Here is a 24,516-nt window from a genome sequence, read left to right as displayed (position 1 = left end):
CCTGTTGCACTACCTGGCTTGATTTACGGTCGCCAAGGTAACCACTCCATTATAAGCCTAATAGCTCGCACAGAACAATGAATGTCATCATTTTGACAAATTTCTGTGTGGCTCACTGGAAAATCCTTGTCACCATAATTGCGATTACATGTGTGTACCACAGCGTGAGCACGTACCTGGGCTCCTGGTATATATTTTTTAAACGGTGCGGTTCTGACAGCACAGACAAAGAGGGCAGAATAAGCTCCATACTGAAATCTTTTCTATGCAGCTTTTTCTTAGACTCCCACTGTTTGCTGTAATTCTTTTTGAAGGCGATTTAATTTTTTTCCCCCCTTAACAATTTCTTATTCAGACAGCAGGAGGCTGACACAGAGGCACAAGAGAGATGTTCTGCACGGTCAGGACTCTATGAGCTACAATGATACACACCAGTGAAATTCAAAAGGAGCAGCTCCTTTGCAGTGGGATCATATTCCTGCTTTGTAGAAGTGATGAGAGCAGCACAGAGACATGGTAATAAACCAGGAGGCTGTAGTATTAGCTATGCAGAGGCCTCTTGCATAATGAACAGTATAATTATTTTCTGTTCCTGTACTGTATTGTGTTGGGTGTTAATCCTAACAGATGAGAGCTCAGGTGGACAGAAGGCAGTAAAGAGCGGAGAGGCTGTTGCAGGGTTTAGTGTACTGTGGCCTCAGCTGTAATGAAGCAGGTGGATGCAGTGGAGTTAGAGGAGGGAGCTGTAATCTGGGAGGCTGTCTGCTTTATTACCCCACTGTCTTGTCATGAGGGCACTGCACACATATGAGGAAAAAGAGCAGAAAGACAGAAAGGGAAAGAAAGAGGGAGAACAAATCTGAATGTGTGAAGTAGAGAACCAGAGGGGGGAGGGAGGGAGGAAGGGGAAGCAATCAGCCGCTTGGTCCTAATCATGTTCCTCTCTCTTTCCTTTTCACTGAAGCCCTGCTCCCAGCTCCGCATTTGGACGCATTAAGTTGCCAAAATTATTTCATAAGCATCTCGGCCTTCACCACCAGCGAAGGAGGAATGCAAGGGAATGATGTACAAGGCACTGATTAGACCTAATTATGAATCCTGATTAAGGCTTTTAATTAGTCGAGCCAGCACTTCAGCTGGAGAGGGCGGCAGAGATGGAGAAGACAGTAGGAGAGAAAGGAGGAGGGGGAGGAGGAGGAGGAGGAGGAGGAGGGTGGGGGATTTGAAGGAAAGTGGAAGAGTGCACGGAGAGAGGAGTGAGGTGAGGCGTAAAGTGAAAGAATGCAAAAGGGCAAAGGAGAGCGAAGGAATATTGGAATATGAATATGATACTGACACTACTATTATTTTGAATATATAATATTTGAAAGCAGAGAATGGGTGACACGTGGGGCAAAGAACCTGAGACAGGAAGGACAAGAGCTCGACTAGGCTTGATCTGATCTGAGCATAAAATATTTCAGTCTAAACAAAAACGGATTCAGCAGGTCACCGTTTGTGTGATCTCCTACTTTATTTTAAAATAGCTGACATTGACTTATGAGAGATACTGATAGAAATCTTTTTCAATAATACTCAGAAAGCAATTACTGGATGGGGACGTGAAAGAGGTGGCTCACTTCAATGTCAACACAAATTAATGCAAAATATGATATCATAGTGCGGCTATTTTTATCAAACAGCTGGAGACTATTTGGAAAATTGTCAGAACAGTGGAAGCTACGCTACCCCGGAAATAGTTTGGCTATAGCAAAGCTGCCACTGAGAGAATGAAGCAATTAAGTTAAAGCTATTTCTAGCTAACTACTGAAGCTGAGCCTGACAGTTGGCTCTTGAGCTAGAAATCAGCAGCGGACAATCTTGACTCATGGTCCACTTACTCGCTTGTTTCTAAGTTTTCCACTGTATCCAACAGCTATCATCAGCAGGTGGAGTTTGCTCGACTCACAGTGTAGAGTCATAGATGGGATTATTTTTGGATCAGCAAAAAAAAAAAATAATGTGTATAATCATCTATTATATATTATAGTATATTATAATACACTATATGGCATAATAATACTACACTTTGTAGTCCCGCTCAATGTCTCGCCCACAGCACGATCTGATTGATCACACGTCACAGGTGATAGCTTATCAACACTGAAAGCTGAGAGAGAGAGAAGACGAGGGTGTCGAGGGAAGGCAGCGGATATTTTTGCCATCACTATCTCATGATCTATTTCTTCAACGACAAGCATGTCCAGTTTTTCCAGTTACACCACTGACACCACTGACAATGCCGAAGTCACAGCCTACAGGTTTTCACTCAATGGAGGCGAATGCAACGGCTTTTTAAGCTAGTCGCCCCTATAACCCAATCATTGCTCTCCAGAGTAAAACACAACACGCATCTGTCCATCTTTTCACTCTATCTCTGCATTGAGATTGAGGGAAATATTTACTGCCCCACCTGAGTGAGGAGCTCACAGTGGTGTAAGGTAGTTGTGCATTGCACAGTCAGCAAACAGCCTTATTACCTTTATCTAGGATTTTTCCCTCTATGATGTACAATCCATACATTACTTCTTGGAAGGTTGGATGTTGACATTATCCATTTGGCAAAGCATGCTATTGTCTTCCATTTTTACATTAGCAAAGACAACAATATCCATGCTTATTGAGTGGGAAATGGGGCATGCAGTGCATTTTAGGAATGGCCCCCAGTGTAGTAAAAGCCACAGCCAGTTGCACTTATACAATACAATAACAATTTTGAATTTAAACAGATTATTCAATATTTAAATGTTTCCTTCCAACAGTAGTTGAAACTTCAAATAAACATTGTCAGCCCTATCTGTCAGAACCTTCCAACAAGTCCTAAAAGTGCTGAAAATAATGGAAAGTTTTAACATCTGCAGTCCCATGACAACTGAGCAAACTGCATCTGCTGAGGAGGACAGTGTGAGTAAGGCAGACACACTATTTCTATTAATTTTGTAAGTACGATCAACTGATCGACCACAGCGTGGGGGCTTACCCCTGCTCAGTTTTGTCCATTGACAATTCCAATAAAGTTTATTCATACAAGACGACCACATCCTCTTCGTTGACAAAAAGAGAGAAAACAGCAGTTCTACTACAAAACACAGAGATGCAGATGCGGAGGATGATGCAGACAGTATGGTCTGTCTGTTCTTTAGTGCAGCTCAGTATCAAATCACAGCAGTCTCAGTCAATACTACAATTTGACAAGCTACAACAAGTAATATACTACTCTGATTATATTAAAATAATCTCACTACAGTTTAAAACAGTCTATTCGGACTGCTCAAACTGCAGGACAGCTGACCAAATATCTGACATGCCAGAAATATGTTCGAAAACGTTTATTGTTCAGGCAATTAATCAGGCATCATGACTACCCTCAAACTGCACATCAGACAACAACTATTCTGGCAGAAATTCGTCCTGAGTAAAGACATATATAATTTGGCCGAAGTCTTACAGCGTCCTCCTGGCTTGGATGTTTGTTACCTTAGAATGAGCATTTTATATCTACAGACACCAGAGATGCAATCTGTAACTACGCAGCTAGATGCCACTAAATCCTACACACTGGTCCTTTAAGTTATGATTGTTTTGTTAACTGTACAAAAGTTACATCATAAAAAGATTCTTATTCCACAGGAACATTTCAATAAATATGAAGATGTATTGGAATAAAGAAAGAGCACGGACAGCCTTTTTGCATGTTTTAAGCTGATCTTTCTCATAAACTACTATTGCTTTCTAATGTTGATCTTTGTGTTTTTAGATTATAAATACATTTCTCCTGTGTGAGTGGTAGTAAATTAAACAGTTAATTAATATAAAAGCCTATTTCTGCTGCTGGGGCTGTGTAAATTAATGAGTAGCTTCAATAGTTAAACCGCCACATGCTATTGGAAACTGCAGCTAAGATACTAGCAACTCTGCTAATCCCCTGAACAAGGAATAAAAAGATATTTTCAGAAAAGACAATCTTATCTAAGTCGTCATTTTGGAATATATTTACTCAGGTTTTTAATCAGTACAAGTACTTTTCAAGCTGGCCCCAGTCCATCAGATCTAGCAGTCTCATAGGATTTTCTCAGTGGAGGATAGGGACATATGTTAAGTATGAGAAACACATCTGTGTCTCTCACCAGCAAAATTTCCCTTTGACTTTTTCACCAGTGTTTGCATCCATCCTTCTGATCTTCCTCTGCAGGAGAGCCCTGATTTGCCTCCACGCTGTTGATCTTCACATTTTGACAGATCCTCGTTACAAACATAACCTCTCAGTTGTTACGTTCTTCGCCTCTCATCTTCCTCCTTTCCTCATTTTCTTGTGCCTTCCCTTTGTTCTGCTTCCCATCTGGCTTTTTTCTCAAAGTACTTCATACACTCTCCCTGTCTCTCTCTCGCTCTCCCTCCCTCCTCTCCCTACTGTAGACCATTTGGCACAAACCTCATCTCTCCTCCTCTCATCCCTCGCTCTCACCTCAATTTTCGGCTGTTGCATAATTAATTAGCAGCACTGTTCACTATCAATGCAATTACTCCAGAGAATGGAGAAAGGGAGAGAGAGGGGGGAGTAAAATGGGAGAACAGGGCCAAAATGGAGATGCCATGAAAAACATGGACTAAAAAGGAGGCGAGAGAGAAAGGGAGAGTGATTTTAGCCCTTAAAGGGATGGAGTCAATATGGGCTGAAATCAAAGTGGTAATTTTGACAATGCAAAATCCATTTGGGCTCAGGGATCCAGATGGAGACAACACGGGTTTGGTTCAAAATGGAATATGATACACACCCTCATTTTAGAAATAGACTCTCACAAGCAAGATTTTAGGTTTGTAAAATGACACACCAACAGGCTGTTCTTCTTCCCTGGGCCAGATGCTTAATACACTACGTAGATTCAGGACTAAACATCTGCATATGCAGAAAAGTTGAAATATCTATTCATCACGGCTGATTTATACATTTATATATCTGAGTCATTGTGAAAGCGTGTGTGTGTGTGTGTGTGCACGCAGGCCTAACGCCCATTCCCAAAATTATTTATGTCAACACTCCCCTGTTTAATCTCGTTTGGACATAACCCAGACTCATTCCATTCTTCATCTGGCACAGGCAATGTGGATGGTGTTACACACAGCCATATGTATCAGTATACTGTCTATTGCAATCCATAATAGCCTAAATAGGAATGATGATACATAAGTGGGTCAAATTTATGATTACTTTTATTCCCACAATTCTGTATAATATGGGTGGCTAACTATATAAAACAATCTGCACATGCTGGAATAAAATCAAGCTTTTAGAAAGAGCTATTTATTCACACAGCTATACATGCTATCAAAAGTGAGTTTAGGCTGTTGAAAGCTATGATGTCATGAAAAAGGCTGTGGTTTCAAATCAAGCGTCACACATGGTGTAAAGCACGCGTGAAGGCATGCACATTTTTAACAATAAACAGCAGATTCAGTGTCGAGAAGTATTTTTCTTTTGTCCAAATACATAATTTGTACATGTGGTCGCTGCTATTTCTTTTATATCTCAGTGACTGGCCCGAGGGGAGGCTCTACAATTACAGGTCAAAACAAGGTGACATATTTGTAAGTGATTGACCCAGAAGAGTGCAGAAGCATTTGCTGGAAATGACATTTCTGCTGTTGTCTGGTTTGTAACAGGTCCATCAGCTGCCATATTGCTACACCAGAGAAGGCATTTCAATTTACTAGCAGTAAAACCCACGGTATCACCGCCCGAAGATGACAAATTATTTATTGTGTCAAGACTTCCGTTTTCACTCCGTGCCATTTACTAAAGCCCCTTGTAAAAAAAAAAAAAAAGACAGAGAGTAAAAAATACCACTGTAGGCCCTTGTTTCATCCCATGTGGGAACTTTGATCATTTACGTGTAAATGGCCTTTAGCTGAGATTTAGCCAAGACCCATTACTTCCTCTGTGGCAATTAACAAAAAGCCAGTGCATTCAAGGATCGATGTCATTTGTCTGTCATTAATTTGTTAGCCAGACATCATATTACACTGTTGGGATGCTGGAGTCCAGTACTTCAACCGTGACTGAGGGATCTGGGGAGTGTGATGCATATGGAGAGGCTCACCATACCAAATCACCAACAGAGAGAAGATGTTCTCTGGGGTCTGACAACCCATAAATGACAGATGGTCTAATACGACTTAATTCCTTCCGCCTGTAATTCTTTGTCCTGTTCTTAACAATGTAATTGCAATTCAAGGCTGGATATATTTTCACATACAATGCAACTTGTGTCATTGTATGCTATTCCTGGCATTCTGCCACATTTCATTTCCACGCTCTGTCATGAACTGTCTGTTTGAATCCGTCTTCCTCACACTGAAAATAATAAATAGGATGTGTTTAAAAACATGTCAAGTAAAGAGAGACAGACATACAGAGAAAGCTATTTCAGTGTATCCTGTTTCCCTGTTCATCTGCGGCCCATTCAGCTTCATTTGATTGTAGTTTCTATGGCTTTACTTTCAGACATCCATTACTGAAATAGCAATTGTATGAGCATTAATGAGTGAGTCACACAAAAGGCCAGCAAAGTGGAAAGGAAAACAGTTTTAAAGGAATTTATTAAGACAACACACATACACAATGGTTTGCTCGCACACGCACATACACACAGAACTAACCTAGAAGGTATTCCTAATTACAGGCAAATGTATTCATTGATATTGTTGCAGCACTTTATCATCGGAGGATGTGATTTGCATTGAAATGTTTTTTTGCTGTTGTGTTAATTGTTTACTGTGGGCTAATTAAAGCCCGCCTGTCATTAACGATGATCACTGCTCTCTGCAGATGGAGGCAATGGTGACAGACCCCGACAGAGGGAGGACAGGGAACAAAAGAGCCTGACACAGGGAGGGAGGGAGGGAGGGAGAGGAGGAGGAGAGGGAGAGAGAGAGAGAGAGAGAGAGAGAGAGAGAGAGAGAGAGAGAGAGAGAGAGAGAGAGAGAGAGAGAGAGTGTCGACATTGTGGAAGGATCCATAGTTTTTTTTAGTCATGCTAGTGGCTCTGGGGATAACAATGTCTGTCTGTCTTGTCTGTCTGTCTGTCTGTCTGTCTGTCTGTCTGTCACCTGACATATCTCAACAACTATTGGATGGATTGACATAACATTTTTTGCAGCCATGGTCCTCAGGGGAGGAATCTTGTGATCCCCTGGCTTTTCATCTGGTGCCACAAGCCGGTCAAAGTTTTCCCTTATTTTTGGACAGGCATTCAAGGTTTCCTGATGGTGAATCCTAATGACTTTGGTGACCCACTGAGCTTGACATTTGGGGTTTTAAGTGAAATGTTTGAACAACTTTTGGATGGATTGTCATGAAATATGACACATAGATTCATGTCCCCCTCAGGATGAATTATAATATCTTTGAATATCCCTTAATTTTACCTAACTACCCCTTATCCTTTAACTCTTAACACTAGCAACAGGTCAGATTGTTTATTTGTCCAATACAGCCTCAACTGTACTTTGTATTTAGTTCTGACTAGCAAATGTAAGCCGTCTAACATGCTAAACTAAGATGGTGATGAGGGTAAACATTATGTCATCATCATTCAATTAATGAGATGAGCGAGCTGGCCGAGGGAGATGTTAAATAAATTATTTTGTAGATAATACTGTATATGTATCCTTCTGCACATGATCATGTTTTTAGAATAGAATTCCGAGCATGCACCAAGCGTGAACCTTTTGTGGCGTCACCCATTGGTTTGTGGAGTACTGTTTTGGAGTTTGGCGTTATGGTCGTAGCCATGACAGTTTGTCTGAGCCTACAGATGTGACGTACTGCGAGTTGAGCTGCTCTCATTGGCACGCCAGGCTCACCTGGTCACAAACAATCTCGTACTACAGCTAACAGAATCTTGCTTCACATTTGATCAGCACTGCCTTGATCTGAGTTTCATGAAGTGAGCTGGCTGGACTCACTGAGAAGAAGTCAATCACAAGGTAGCCACACCCTAAAGCATACCCTGCTTTATAGTCTATTTTACTATGAATTGGGCCATAATTTAATAAATCAAGTGAAAGTCAGGTTATTTCTCCATAAGACTGCATGGTATAGTTCTTTACTACAGCTAGTGGAGCTGACCATTACATAGAATGCAGATTTAAGACACTTCCGCGTTGGCTTCACTTTACAGACCCGGAAACTCTGGCCCTTATATATCCTGTCAATGGTGTGCTCGGACAGGAGGGGCTATTCATAGACGTTGTCAATGCGTATGTGAGAGGAAGAGAGAGACAGCGGACGAGAGCGGGACAAGGAGGGGCTGAACGAATCAATGTGCTGCACACAGCTCTACCATAAATTTAGATTTTACCCATTTAGAAAAAAAAGTCAATATGTGGTGGTGGCTGTTGATATTGATGCTGCCACAAATAAATCAATGTCTGGGAAACACTGGAGCATGTTAGCACTGTAGCTGTGGGTATGTTGCCATGCTAGTGGCTCCAAAGTACCACTGTGCGTAAGCTCACCTGGTAGAGTCCTCACTGCAGCAGCCATGGGTTCAACCTGTGGTCCTTTGCTGCGTGTCATCCCCTCTCTTTCTTCCCCTCTTCAATTGTTGGCCTTCATAGCTAATTAAAAAAAAAGAAGGAAAAAAGCCACCAAAAGATATTTAATAAAAATGAAAAACCAAATTCCACTTTGGAAATTGAGTCTTCATTTAAATTAACTTAAATAAATTAAGATAAACTGACATTTACAGCTCCAGTAAAGTTAGAGACATACATTCATAATACTATTCATTCATTCATCCATTTACCATACGACACTGCAGTATAACACAAAAGTGGAATGTTGTTTTTTACATTGCAATTTCCAATTTTAGATACCAGTCATACACTCATTGTATTCATTGTGTGTGTTTGTATGGTGTATTACGACCTTGGAATCATAAAGTCCTGTCTTGGCAAAATGTAATTCAGTGATAAACATCAAAGATTTGGCAGCAGTTGAAAAAGAAAACAACGCGTCTTTTTAACTATTTAATCACAGAAAGTGCAATTGCAGCTGTTGTAATAAGATGTGTGGAGTGTGTGTGTGTGTGTGTGTGTGTACTGATTGGGTGATGTTTCTGCACGCTGGCCTGTTTGTGTGTCTGACTGTGTGTAAAAGACAGAGAGGAGATGTGTGCGGCTCGTGTCAATCACCGTTAGCCCGAGTGGATGTGTTTGTTAGTGCATGTCTTTCTCCATCACTGAAAGTCCATCCACATTAGATCCTATGGCAGGATTAAGTGGCACTGCTGGAGGTACATGGCGGCCAGGAGTGGTTATATCTTCATTTACCGCTGGCAGCTGGTGATTTGTTCCTGTGCACATCTCACAGTTCTGTGTATGTGTGTGTGTGTCTGTATGCATGCATACACACAGTCAGGAGTAAATGGGGAGTGAAGAGATTTCAACTCAAGCTGATCGACTGTGTGTATCGCATGTAGCAATAGATATGCGTGTCTTTGCATGCGTGTGTGCGTGAGAGTTTGGAATAGATGGAGTGATAGATGGTAAATGTGAGGAGAAGGCTAATCTCTATTGATAAGAGAGGAAAGATCACAGGTGAAGGTTGCTGACGATCAGTAGAAGGCAGACCAGGTTGGTTCTCTAAAACCAATCAGCAGGAGGCACTTGGGAATGCAACTTACAAATGAAACCAGAGAAAATTAACTCCACAGTGGGACAGAGTGTTTTACACCGTGTGTGTAGATTGGTGTCACCTTTTAAAACGTTAAGACTCAACTGTATCACAACATATTCTGGCTTTGAGTTTCCATTTTATGCTACCTTATACTTCTACTCCACTGCATCTCAGAGGCAAATATTTTACTTTTTTTTACTTTATTTGATAACTTCAGTTAGTAGTTTCTTTGCATTTGGGCCATTTAGCACTTTTACTTTTGGTACTTTAGTATATTTTGACACTAATACTTTTGTGCTTCATTATTATTATCACTATCCATTAAAGGCACAAAGAAATCTGTCCTTTTTTTTGTGCCTTTAATGGATAGTGATAATTGAAGATAGAGCGGTAAGGACTATTTTAACACAGCGGTATTGTTACTATTGCCTAAGTTAAAGATCTGAGTACTTTATGTTTAATTAAATTCTGTAAAAGATTAGTTTTCAGTGTTATCTAAAAATAAAGATCACTATTACTTGCGACAAATAACATCAATATAATATCAAATAGTGCTGTGGGCGGGACAGACAGAGAGCTGCCTCAGAGCATGCATCACAACCGTCAGTGGTTTGACTCAAGCTGGCGACCTTTGCTGCATGTCAAACCCCTCTCTCTCCCTCCGTTTCCTGTCTGCCTCTTCACCTGTCAATATCCAATAAAAAAGGTAGAAAAAAAATAAATAAATCCACACCCAAAAAATAAAGAATTAGTGAGCTTTTGAGGTGCTGTTTCCTCCTGCTTGCAGTCTTTATGCAAAGATAAACTAATCTTTGGCTGGCTGTAGCTTCATATTTAGGCATACAGGCATGAAAGTGGTATTGATCTTCTCATCTAACTCTCAGGAAGAAAGCCAATAAGCGTATTTCCCAAAATGTCAAACTATTTCTTTAAAGGTAAATTGGTGTTTTGTTTGAAACACGGGAAATTAGTCTAAATCTTGGTCTATGCAGGATAGTCACAGGCCTTTTTCAGTCAGTACAGGACTGGTTAAACTGCCACTGTTACTGTTATATACTGTTGTATACAGTATGTGTATGCATATGCACCTTTAAGAGAGAAACATGAAGAAACACGCACGGATTGTTTTTTGAAGCCATCTGCTAATTTTACCGCCCCACGGCAAAAAACTAAATGACTATACATAAAAATAAATTCAACGGAATTATACCCACTGATGTGGGATATAAATTACACAGTTTGCAGCAGATGAGCCAACCCATGTTAATTTGGACCCAGCCATGCCTACCCATGTATGTCCTTCCTCGTCCAAGCTTACGATGCCAACTTCCACCAGCACCTGCTTCATCCCAGCTCCTGCCTGAACTAACAAAAACACTTTCACATCAGAATCGGGTTGTGTGTGACTTTTAAAAGGGAACAATAACGGTATGTAGCAAACACCAGGCTGATAGCAATGGCAAAGAAACGTTTCTTGTAATATGTTGCTGTACCAAAAATGTGCAAAAACTTCATTTCCCGACTTAAAAGCTGGGTAAACTATGTGCGTGTATCGTCCAACTGTGCCAAACAGCTCTTTGTCTATCTCGCTGCCCCCAGGGGTCCTGGCCCATATGCCTGCCTAGTCTGCTAGCCTGGTCACACAGGTCAGGACCCTGCCAGCCTCACTGGGACATGAGACTGTGTGTGTGGAATTGTATGCGTGTGTGTGTCCATCTGTTACAATTGAGGTGGGTTGTGTGACAGATCACCCCCTGACCCCACCCCTCTGGGAGAGGATGTGTGTGTGAATTGCTCTAGTTACACACTACAGATGTAGAGTGTGTTCACATGCGTCCCTCCTATGAACATGCAGCAGGCCCCATACTTCTGTATCTATCTTTATAAGCAATAGACGCTCCTGACCCCCCCCCCTTTAACAGCAACATCACCACCACCACTCCTTTCAACACACACTCCCCCCCTCCTCTCGTCTATCTGTGTATTCTGAACCAGATGGGGTGCCAGGGTCACCTCTGACCCCCCACCGCACTGTGACTGATGGGACAGCCCAGCCCTGTCACCCCCCTCTATTGTACCCTGATGGGCATCTGACACTGCTTGGGCCCATTTATTAAGAACACTACCACCATGCACCTGAGCTTCTTAATAAGTCTGCCAATCAGTGTTATCCTATGGGCAATACGTTTCAGCAACTCTTTGTTGTTCCAAAATTTATCAGAGGGGTATAATCAGTCATCTGTCATGTGGCACCTGAGCTTTATAATAATGCTAGCAATCAATGCATTCGGCATTAGGAAGCAACTGACCTGTAGTTAAAGGGTTGATTCACCCAAATGACAAAAAAACATTTTCTCACTTACCTCTAGCGGTACTGAGCTACGCTGACATTTTGGAATATCGATATCTGAGAGTTCTGCTTCCATCCCAACACCATGGGGGTGCATGCTATATCGTTTGTGGTTTTATTTAAAGGTCAAGTGTGGAACATTCAGGAAGATCTATTGGCAGAAAAGGAATAATATACATATCTATGTTTTCATTAGTTTATAATCACCTGAACATAAGAATAGTTTATAAAATAGTTTTACAATAGTGTTATCATTACCTCAGAATAACATGTTTTTATCTACAGAGGGGCCCGCTTTGAACCACAATGTTTCTACGACAGGCCAGAATGGAGAAACCAAACACTGGCTCTAGATAGGGCGTTTTGCAATTGTCACTAGTTTTGCTGCCATAGTAGTGTTTCCTTGGAAGGGGAGGGTGAGGCGAGTTGGTTGCAATCTGAAACTACATTGCTAAATGCTGCTAATTTCTACACACTGGTCCTTTAAAAGAATACATAAAAACCAACTGACAGCCACGTGTCTTCCTAGAAAAAGTGTCTGAATCACCCAAGGACAGTTTGACAAAGTGACAGTTTTATAGGGACTAATTCTTCACTGGAAAGTAGTTCCTTTGAAAGTTGTGATGTGTGTAGATTATCCATAGTACTGAGACACTTAACTGAGATGGGATAAAAAGAGATTGAGAAAGAGAACATTTTTCATTTTTGAATCACAATTCACAAAAATGAAAACTTAATTCACCTCTGTTGCCGTGGTTCTCAACCTGGGGTCCGGGGACCACCAGGGTTAGAGGGTTCAAGGGGTTCCCCCGAAAATGGGGAATTATTACACTGGCTAAAAGTTAGCCCAATGCGAGAATGTATAAAAGGTCAAACATTTCACACTCCTCACTGTTAATCTGCCAATCTACAGTATAGATGGGGATCCCTGAGACTACATCTAATCAAATACAGATCTGCAGCCTGATGTGTATCTATTTGGGGGTCCTTGATACCAAAAAGGCTGAAAACCACAGCTCTATTGGACTAGGGTGTTGTCAGAAATTCTAGGGATCTCAAAACCATAGCACATAAAACTAAAATGATCTGCATACAGGTATAAGTGAGAGAGATTTCATAATTTTCTGTGAACTGACCCTTTAAACTAAGAGTTAAGCTGTAACCCAAAAATCCCTCATCTACAGACATACAACGTGGCAATCTATGTTTATAGTAGCTTTATGACAGTTTCTACCAGACATAACTGCATTTTAATCAAAAGAATGCACTTCAGTCTGTCTTTAATAATTCTCTGTAACACTACATTCATCGCTGCATTTGTATCCATATCTTTCCATGTGTCCGCATCATGAACTCTTGCCAGGAGGTGGAGCGCTGCTATTTTTGTGATGTAAAGTGTACATCAAGAAGGAGGTGGATGTTTGTCTCACGGAATGTGAGGGAATGCCTCATGCTAACGCTCTGAGACAAATTAGCATACAGATTCAGCCGTGGCTGTTGTAAATCCATTTTTCTCCTTGCAGATATGTAATAAACACCTTCTCTGGTTATGAGAACTATTTTTTTCCCTTGTGATGATGGCTTTTTTCCCTCAGTGTGGGGAAATACATCTTACAGTATTATGCGATTGCTACAGCATGCTGCAATATTAGGTGGAATGTGTTTTTTTCTTTTTTTAGATGATCGCTATCAGTGTATCGGGTGAGATTGAAATCATATGGTTGCATGGGCCCAGTAGCGTGCAAATCTCTTTAGGGCAGAGGTGATAAGCCAAAAAAAAGTTATTTCCTCCAAAATGCCAGGAAGGGTTGAAGAGGTCAATCTGATTCCTTAACAGAAAAAAATGATTATCTCTGACTTTTGAGAGGGAGAGATGGTTTCCATCCATTATAAATGTGCAATTCTTTAAAAGTGTATTAGCCTCCATGTGTACATACCATATGTATCCAGTACAGTGTGTGCCCCAGTTTTTCTTTTCTTATTATCTTAAACAGTTGCATTGATATTACAGGGAATACACATATAAAATTACAGACAAAGTAATACAAAATGCACATGGCACAAACTGTGTGGCAACAGCAGAAGCATGACTATGTTACAGATGATAAAAACAACACATGGAGCTATTTCCTTTTCAGAATGATTGACACACACTGTAAGAACTCTCAAGAAAGAAAACAGACTCATGAGTTTTCTGCTTTTTAGTTATAAGATAAGATGTTCCTTTATCTTTTATTTATAAAAGTCCGCTTTCGATTTGTTTTATTCTAAAAACAGTAGGTTACAAATCAGGTTTTGAACTGGACTGAGAGCGCTGGGGAAAATATGAATGAAAACAATCCAAAAAGCTATTTGCCATCTGCAATCCATATCCTTTGGGGAAATGTGCATATGCAACAGTGAAATAACTGAGGAAAAACCATTTGGGGCTTTAAAGGTCAAATGTTGACTGTGAAGCACTGTCCATACTCAAATGAGGCCCCTGGGGCCATGTTTTGAAGTGAGCGTTTAAAATGAGTACAGTGAATAGCACAACCAGTCACCTCTCACATTCTGAAGGTTACATTATTTAAAAAGGGCACCCTGTCCCAGAATGAAGGGCTTTCAGGACTGCATGCCACATACAGTAGTTCTGAATTAATCCAAAGTACAAAACCACAACTGCTCTGACTACCTAGCGATGGCATTCCAAGGTGTTTCTGCAATTTGACCTTCCTACACTGGTCTTGACCTTTACATTTTAACATTGGTATGTACGTCAGCACACATGTTTTACTCATTAGAATTCAACAGAATCCTCAAAATATGAAATCTAAACTGTAAATTAATGTACGATTTTATTTCTAGTAGTCTGACTGTAACGTGGTACTTGGATGTAATTAGAACTGCAGGGAGGCTTTCACAATATAATCCATCAGAGATTACTGATTTCATGCCAAAAATGCTAATCAGTATCCAGTGGACAATTTCTCTTACCTCAGTAACATTTGGACTACTCTGCCTCGAAATTAAATTCTCATCTGCAGCATGATCTTCTTTCTTTCCATATGTTCGATTTTGCCACATTTACACTGGCGGACGTGGGCACCTTATGATTTATTAACCTAATGCACGTTTATGTTTCAAGTATTGCCTTTCCAGCAGATAAACAAATCAGTGTTTCACTCTAATTTAATCCCAAGGATTATCTCTAGAGACGAGAGAAATATAATAGGTCCTCATGCTGAGCAGCTAGATGAGCCTCCTGAATTTGCACCCAAATTACTATCAAGCTTTCATTGGGAATTTCCACAGCAGCCTCTGTATGTCGCTAAACCAAAACAGAAATGTGCAGAAGAAAAAATAATTCACCTTGAACAAATTATCAATTGATCAGTGTCTTTGGCAAATTATGGCAATCTGATGGAATTTTACAGATTACAGACATGGCAGATTTGTACGGGATTAAGAACACAGACAGATGGTGCAATTATTGCAAATTCCAGCGTGGCCCAGGGTGATACAAATTCTGTGCAAAAAGCGAATTATTATGATGCTAAATAGACAACTTATTCCAAACAGATTAGTTTGAATGGCATGATAATTTTTATCTACTTCCACAATTAACCTTTGTTCAGGTTGCGTTAAATGACTGCAACTCTAATCTCACAATCAAACGCCTTTGGTGCCGCAAGAAAATTGTTGCCTCAGTGACAATCAACATCATTGTTTCATGAGGCCTGATTTGGATCTAAAGATTTGACTTTGAGAAAACTTCTGAATGATGAATAGGTTAGAGGGTAGTGGGTAGAGAAAAACTGTGACTGAAAGTCAGTAATGAGGTTAATAATTCCACAGTGATACATCTAAATGCAACACCAGTTTCCTTTACAGTAAACCTAAAGCACTAAAGGGTCTTCCACACCTGTTTTATTACCTTTTCCCAGAGTTGCTTTTTGCTTCAGATAACTCTTAACTACCTTTCGAAATGTTTGCTCAGTGCGAGAGGGACACACAATTAAAGCAGACATTGGCTGCACCCACCGTACAACTCTGGATGACCCTAACAATATGTGTCTCATTCAATATTCTGATGGCTGCAAGCATTGTTAGATAGAACTGCATTGATTTGTAAGTGCTGTTTGTAAGTGCAAAAAGCTTTTACAAATAGGGCCTGATAGGAAGGGCTGACCGCCTCTGGCCAATTAATTATTTGGTGTCACACATGTCATCAATCCTGACACGCAAACCGGCTCACAGACCCTTTTTCGACAAGCTCTGGGGCCTTGTGTAGTGTAGTGTGTATCAACATGATGAAATATTGAATCTGAGTTAGTGAGGCTGACAATTTGTTGCACACAGAAGGATATTAGCCAGTTTAACCCTTTGCTACTTGTGTGTTGGGATTCAACAAGCGTAAAGCGGTCAAGTTTATTGCTTTGTTTGGTCCTGTTGCAACAATGCCAGTCAAACTCAGATGGCCCTAAATAACTGTAGATGCCATACAACTTTGTTGAGTTTTGTGGCCCTCAATGCGCACGAAATGTAATCTGTCGCTCAGTCTTCACCTTGATCCCATCTTAATATCTCAACTACTACATGGACAATATCGCAATATGCATCAAATTGTAACCCGTATCGTATCGCCAGACTCTTGCCAACACACAGCCCTATCTAAAAGATAGAATGGCACAACATTTCGTACAGACATTCATGGTTCCCAGACAATGTATCCCAAAGACTTTGGAAATTCCTTCAACTTTTCCTTTACATAAAGGAGACAAACTGGAAACTTGGACTGACACAAGTATCAAGCTGTTTCTTCATATTGTTTTCATAACTGGTGTCATGCCAAATAAGAACAATTTGGTGACAAGCACAGACAGGTACATCAACACACGCCATAAACTCTGACTTACTGGGATGACAGATTACTAAAACTCTGTCCAATAAAGCCGCTACTAGTCTGTGCAGCTTGTTTTCAGCAGGAGGGAAGGATTCTAGCTGTTCCTCAGCAAAGGACAGTCTGTGGCTTTACATGGGTGCACTGGGCAAAGAATAATGGTTTGAAGAAGGAAATAGTGCGTAATGTCTGTTTTCAAGCCACAGCTTACTGGTAATGAGGTATTGTCGACCTTAACAAAACAAATATAATGAAGCAGACTGTGGTTTGGACACCAGAAAGCAAACTGTAGGTGTGATATTAGTCTTACTATTTATTCCAAAGAGCACAAAACCCAACATGCAGTGCAGTAAATATTTCTTCTCTTGGTAGTCTCCTCAATGAATACAGTGAAAGAAATATCTATTCGTATAGCCAATGCAATTTCCAAGTAAGGGACAGCCTGTGGCTCGAGAGCAATAACTGCTCGTACTGATGATACAGCCTGTAGTCAGTGAGATAGAGAAGTAGCCGGCCTGGACAATGATTTGACTCATTGTTTGTGTTCCAAAGACTTGCTATGGGAAATGTCCACTCTCCGCTTATTCCCATTCTGTGGCCTTAAAATCATTGTTTGTCAGTGTTACTCATCCTTTCGCCCCCTTTCCCTTACACTCATACCTTTCCTTGGTGTCCTCCTTCACTATCTTGCCATGTCTGCTTTCTCCCAGGCGACCCCCAAAGTCCTCTTGATCTCAAACAAAGGTAGAGCTCTTGAATTGGCTTTTTTTTTTGGGGGGGGGATGAAGACTAAGAGAATGTAATGTATCTGTTTCTATCCAGGCAGCCAGTGGGAACAAATATTGACATGTAATTCTTTTTTTCTCTCCCCTCTCTGTCTGTGGCCAAACCTTCACTTCCATTACAGCTGTGAGGGAGAGTGGGTGGGAGAGTCGGTGTCACCGGGGAGACCGACATGAATGATATATTTTTTCGTTCTTTTCTCCCGTTTCTGCCAGCTCCTTCTTTTCTCTCTGTCTTTTTTATTTTTCCCGTGGCCGCTCGGCTTTTGCTCACGTCCTGTTGTCCATCTCTCCGGTGAGAAAGCGAAGCCCTTTCCAACAAGGTAAATAACCATTAGCTGGTGAGTGAGTGGGAAAGAGGGAGACGGCAAGGCAGAGGCACAGAATGAAACAAGCAGAAAGACAAGGGGAAGAGATGAAACTTGGAGAAGGTCATTTGTTGCTTTTTCAATATCCTCAAGGCCCCCCCCCAATCCCACCTTTTATTTTATCCAAGTGCCTATTTGTCTTTGGCCGAATTGTGTCTTGACTAGAGCGAGACAGCGAGGGCCTTTTACTATTCACAACTTGCAATATAAGAACACAATGGCTGCTTCTCACAAGGTTGAGATTCCTCATTACATCTCTTTATTTATCTTGCCGGCACAGAGACACAGAGGGATGAGGAGACAAAAAGACAGAGAGTGATGTGAAGAGAAGGGAAAATAAGTGATTTATTTTATTATTTAGGCACAATATCCTGTTCCAGGAGGCGTAGTATTTTGCAGTGGGTGGCAGCGATGCAACATATCCAAGGCCTGAGCCCGGCTGGCGCTCTGCTCCGCATATCACACATTGGACGCATATTATTGATCACAGATGCTGCTGGTTGCCTTGGTTGCTTTAACTCAGTTTGCCCTCTGTCTTGCCGTCTGCCTTTCTTCCTCTTTGTGTCTGCGTCTCCCTTCCTCTCCGTTTCTTCTACCCTCAATCCTTCTGCCTTTCCCAAGCGCCCCACTTCTCATCTTCCTCCATCTGCCACCCCTCTCCGCATCTCCTTCTGCTTCTGCCACCATCCCTCCAACTCTCTTTGTCTACGGCAGACCCTCTCTCCTGTCAGACATCCCTTCTCTCCTCCCTCCTCCTCCTCCGTCTCTCTGAGTGTCCTTAGGAGACACTTGTAGACGAGGCAGGGGCTCATATACTTGGAGGTTATGAAGGAGAAACAGTGAATCAAGTTCAGGGCTGTCCAAGTGTTTGCTCGGCATCCGAGCACCCTTGCTCGTTTGTGGATTTCATGAATAATTGATTAAATAATGGAAAATGTAATGAGGGAGATGTTTTAAAATTCAAATTCAAATCAAACAACTAGCCGTGGCATTCGCCCGCTCTTCAATAAGCAGATCTCTCCGGTGATTGGCTGGAGGATGGGGCTGTGTGACTACAGTGTTCACTGGGGCATGGAGGGAGGAGATTAATTTGAAGATATTTTGGGGAGTTGCAAAACACACAGGTGAGTTTGTGTGGTGCACAAAACTTGCTCAAGTTCGAGCAAGTCAGCCTTAACGTTTTGCGTCTGCGCCGCTTCATCTTCGAGAGTAATTTCCAGTGACATAACTGCCTCTTCCTATAGGTCTCCCACGACCATGATGCATGTGTTTATGCTCGGTGTGTCATGTGCGTGAGCGTGTTAGGAAGAATCTGTCTGTGCCCTTGTCTAAAAAATGCATTTGCACGTCTGTTCATACAGTGCCTCAGTGGTTCTGACTGGATGTGTAAATGAGTATATGTTCGTGTATCTGCTCTCATGTGCCTGTTTGTGCCATGCATGTCCATTAATGTCACGCTCCGGCGGTGGTGACATGATGGATCAGACGCCGGTGTTTGGCACGGGACCGAGGAAAAGAAGCCACATTCGAAAGCAGTACCATATGGAAAATGCATGTCACATCCATGTTCACTCAGTCTCCCTGCAGCGCCATCCTTCACTCTACTGCACCGCTTCCCTCATTTATCGTCCCCTCACTCTTTTTCCACTTACTTTTATACCACTTCCTCTTCTTCCCCTCTCCTTCTCCTTCCTCTGTCTTCCCCTGTTTCTTTCCCTCTCCATCACTCAGTCCATAATTTCACCTCTGCTCTGCATCGCTCCCCGGCTCTCTCTCGCTCAGACTTTTTCGGTCCCTGCCATGGCACAATGCAGGGATCATTAGTGACTTAATGGAGGTAGCCATTTTCTGCAGGGGGGAATAACAATGGCAATGAGCAGTATCCACCACTCCTCTGCCCTCCCCTTCCACTCCGCTTCCCTCCATCCTCTTTTTTCCCTTTTCTATCTTGTTGACTCTCTGCTTCTTCGCCCTCTCTTCTCCTGCAGTGACAGTGACACTGAGTGTTGTGTGCACCCGGTGTAAGAGTCGTCCTCCTGTCTCATTTACACTGATATTGGACTGGGTATCAGGTATCTGTGTGTGTGTGTGTGTGTGTGTGTGTGTGTGTGTGTGTGTGTGTGTGTGTGTGTGTGTGTGTGTGTGTGTGTGTGTGTGTGTGTGTGTGCGTGTTTGTTTTGACATGGGAGCGACCATCACTGCCAAATAACTGCATAAGCGTACTGTGGTGTGACACATCGGCAGGAACAAACGCAGGTGGGATGCTTACACACGCATACACACACACATACACACTCATGCACAATATTTTCAGTTCATATTTCTTCATCTGAGCAACTCTCTGACAGTTTATTTTGGGTGATATTTTTGCATGGAGAGGGGGAGAAAGATGGTGATTCAGTGACACATGGCTGAGGCCTTATGGGAAAGAAAAGGAAAATGTAATAAAAGTCACACACTTTTTCTATATACGCAAACAGACGCACGACCTGCCTGACGTCGGCATTTTTTCGAATCGTGATTATCACTTGGAAATCGTGATATATGCTTTAACTGTAACCAACTGGCTGAGGGGTCTTTAAGAAGTTCTCCTCATAAAACCCAGAAAGTTCTGAACATTTACATGTAATGAAAGAAGACTGTTAAGGATATATGTGGAGTTTTAGGTGTTTTTTTAAAGTAAATATATGGCGATACATACATATAACAATAAAGAACACAATTTCTTACTCTTGTAGGTCTGTGATGGTTCAAATTTGTGAAAAAATTCCAATGTTGACATTAAAGAACTAATAATATATCATTATAAGACAACTGCAGTGTATTAAATGACTGTCAGGTGATTCTTAAGCGCTAACGTCAGTGATCCCTTGTGCGCAGAAATAAATGGCAATGTCACTATTGATTTGGTTTTAAAAAACTGCTTCTCTCATCTAAATGTTGCACACATCACATTGCTGATTAATGATTCAATTAAACTTGCTTGAGCCCTGACACACACGGAAAGATGAAGACTATACATACATGGATGCTTTCCCTAGCCTCGGAATGGACTTTCAGAGTTTTTTATAGATTGTGAGCTTCATACAGATGGGCGGCAAATTAAAAGGGAGAAATGAGTGGAGTAGCATAACAAATGCAGATGCCTCCGTGCGGGGCGCAAGGTGTTAATGAACGCTTTGATGAGCATTAGTACATTAATGTGAATCATATGCTATGGCCTTCACATTCACCCGATCTCAACCCTGAACACCTGCAGTGTGCAGAGTGTTCTCTCCACCACCATCATCATCAAAACAATAGATTAAGGGATATCTTTTAGGAAGAGTTCTGTTCATTCCTCCAGCAGAGCTCTGCTGAAGCTGCTGGGGAGGCTCATGCTGGAACAACACCTCACTAACACACTTTATGTTGGTTTACCTTAAATTTGTGACCTATACACACTCTCATACATACCAACTCCTCCACTAATGTTTCACATTGAAATACACTTGGCACCCAGTCACAAATTGTTGGCATTAAATTTTCATTGTATAGATTTGGCTCATTAATATGAATGAGGTCTGCTGTGTGTTTGCAGCAGTCCATCTGTGGAAAGATTCACAGCGGAGCATGTGTGTTACCATCCACACACACACACAGACACAGACACACACACGCACAACACACACACACACACACACACACACAACACAGACACAGACACGCACAACACACACACACACACACACACACACACACACACACACACACACACACACACACACACACACACACACACAGACAGACACAGACACAGACACAGACACACACACACACAACACACACACACACATCATAAAATGTACTGACTTTTAGCAGGTCTGTGCACACATACACATGCATATGTAAAGACACAGGCGTAAACGCGCACACACACACACACACACACACACACACACACACTTCGGCAGGCACAGTGTATATGGCCTGACAAACTGTTAATACCCAACTCACATCCCTTTATTTACCCAGCAATGTGCCCTGTGTCCCTCCCCGCCTCTCCCTCCATCCCTTCTTTTTCTTCCCCTCTGTTAATACAAGTCTATCCTACAGTCCACCTCCTCCCCATCACAGCCTACTGCCACAAATCACAGCAGCAGATACACTGAATGGACAGAGGGAGACATTAAAAAAAGAGAGAAACGAAAATGTTAAAGGGAGGGGAGGCATTAGTGGGGGGTCTTTCTTTCTTTTGCTCCAACAAAAGACCAGTGGGCATCCATCTCAGGCCTATCTGTTGACACAGGGCCACTGAATGAGCAGCCAGCTGGCTGGATCAACATGGATGAAAAACAGTAGAGCAACAGCAACAACAACAACAAGAACCGCAGCGACAACTATGACAACAGTTGATCCAACAAAAACAACAAATACAAACAACCAAGACATCCGCGAAAAAAGACCACCAACAACTGCGTGCAACATCAAGGGCGGCAATCACAGCAATGAAAACATCCAAGAAGAAGAAGAATCACACCTCCTGCTACAACAGCTAAAATTCTTCTTCTACAATAACAACCACCTACACAACAGCACTACTAGCAGCAAAAATACCAACAAAAATAGAATAACCTGCTCCAACTACGGCCACGGTAAGAAAAGCATCCCCATCCTCCACCGCCGCCGCCACCTCCTCCAATTGCGGTGTCTGCTACAACTATTATTATTTTTGCTACCACTCTGGGTTTTATGTCAGTTTGTTATTTTTTCTCACTTGTCCATTCTACTTCTACGTGTCTCTCCCACATCTCTCTCCCTCATCCATTTCGCAGCTGCAGCGGTGTGAACATCTGAAAACCCTAAATCCGAAATTTGTGCGAGGGGGCAAACAGCACCCTGTCATTTCTCTGCCGCACCCGCTCATCTTCCCTCTCCATCTTGCCTCTTTCCTTCTCTCCTCACAGCCATCAACCACAGCAATCAACCGAGATCTTCTCCGAGCGCTGAAGGGGGGGGTGCAGAGAGCATGAAGAGGAGGAGGAGGAGAGGGAGGAAGATTAAGGAAATTGATGGTAGAGTGCAGCTGCTTGACATTTAAGACTAGAAATGACTGGACTTCGTGGGCACTGATGGCACTGGCATTGATTTTGATTCAGGCTTATTTTAAATATATACGGGTCGTACTTCAGCCTGACAACACTGTTAATGTAATAATCTGCAACATTTTTTAAAATATCAATATTCACAGTTTCATTGCAGATTCTCCATTTGTTGTTGTACATACTAAAAGGTGAAAGAAGTGAGAGGAGAGGAGAGGACTGGTGAAACTAAATTGTGATCTCAGCAGTTCATAAACCTGCGCTTGTGTTGTCAGATAATACGTCGATTTTAAAATGCCGGGTCGAGGAATGCAACTGATGGCAGAAAATATGCTCTGTACTCCTATCAGTTATGATAACATTTTATAATATTTACTAGTTTAATTGCAAGGAGATGGAGTCATGTGGACTTTATCTAAATTACTTTTCTTGGGAGTGAAAAGAAAAGGTCCAGTAAATGCATCTGAATTTATCATTGCAAAATAGGAATACAAAACTAAATACTTCAGGTCAGAACTAGCTTTCCATAATCAAAACAGAGTTTGGGAAATAATTTTTATTGACCTTTAATTTCACTTCGAAATAAGTGATTCAGATAATGGACCTAAATAAAAATAAATAATGAATAAAACCTGTTATAGCTGATGGGACATTCTTTAAAGCTGCATTCCCCAGTTTTATTAAAGCTGTGTCAGTACAGTTTTTTGGACAGTTGGGGAAAGCGGAGCAAGTTAATAACACAAAATTGACGTGATCACCTGTTTTTGAACATTTCCAAACAATAGTCTATTTACACATTCACCTGACGCGGTGCAACATTAGATGTCATTTAATGTTGCACTTCTGCCCACCTGACAAATGTTAAAGGTGTCTGGTCTGTCATTCTCGAGAAACTGTTGTTGAGTCTCATTCCCTGGTTGTCAAACACAGACATTTTGGCAACCCAAAGCGATGGTATTTGACAACCTTGGGGCATGAACACCACCTTATTTCCCATTTACTGTAACCCAAAGCGTTTAAACTCTGTGTTTAAATCTCTTTAGCTTGCTAAATGCTCCACTATGTTAACAACCTTTTTTTTTCATTTTTGGTGCTCGTACAGAGGGTTTATCAGAGCTTTTTAAGCTGAAAACACCTGCCTGATGCGGCCTCAATCGGGGGTTGTAGAAGAGTGGAGATGCAGGCTGTTAAATCAAAACAACGAGCTGAAATACACTAAACCTCTTCGCCGAGCTGCGGTCAAGTGCAGAGTTGGGCAATAATTCTGAATGGGTTCTTTACTACAAATGGCTGCTTGAAAATTACACATCCATTGTTAATATGAAAATATTGATT

The 24,516-nt window shown here is 41.6% G+C and overlaps 1 protein-coding gene across 4 annotated transcripts in view; it reads right to left on the bottom strand.

Annotated features, from left to right (window-relative positions):
- serpinh2 (serine (or cysteine) peptidase inhibitor, clade H, member 2) overlaps positions 1-24,516 on the bottom strand; it is a 107,608-nt gene that overhangs the window by 30,277 nt on the left and 52,815 nt on the right. For 2 of the 4 annotated variants that reach the window (XM_051428722.1, XM_051428723.1), the window contains one exon: positions 8,557-8,658. The exons of the other annotated variants lie outside the window; for them this stretch is intronic. The gene's annotated coding sequence lies outside the window, so the exon portion shown is untranslated. The remainder of the gene's footprint in view (positions 1-8,556; positions 8,659-24,516) is intronic. 4 annotated transcript variants of the gene reach the window in all.

Source organism: Dicentrarchus labrax, unplaced genomic scaffold, assembly GCF_905237075.1.
Source record: "Dicentrarchus labrax unplaced genomic scaffold, dlabrax2021, whole genome shotgun sequence".
Classification (NCBI taxonomy): Eukaryota; Metazoa; Chordata; class Actinopteri; family Moronidae; genus Dicentrarchus; species Dicentrarchus labrax.
This window is presented reverse-complemented; position numbering and strand designations above follow the sequence as displayed.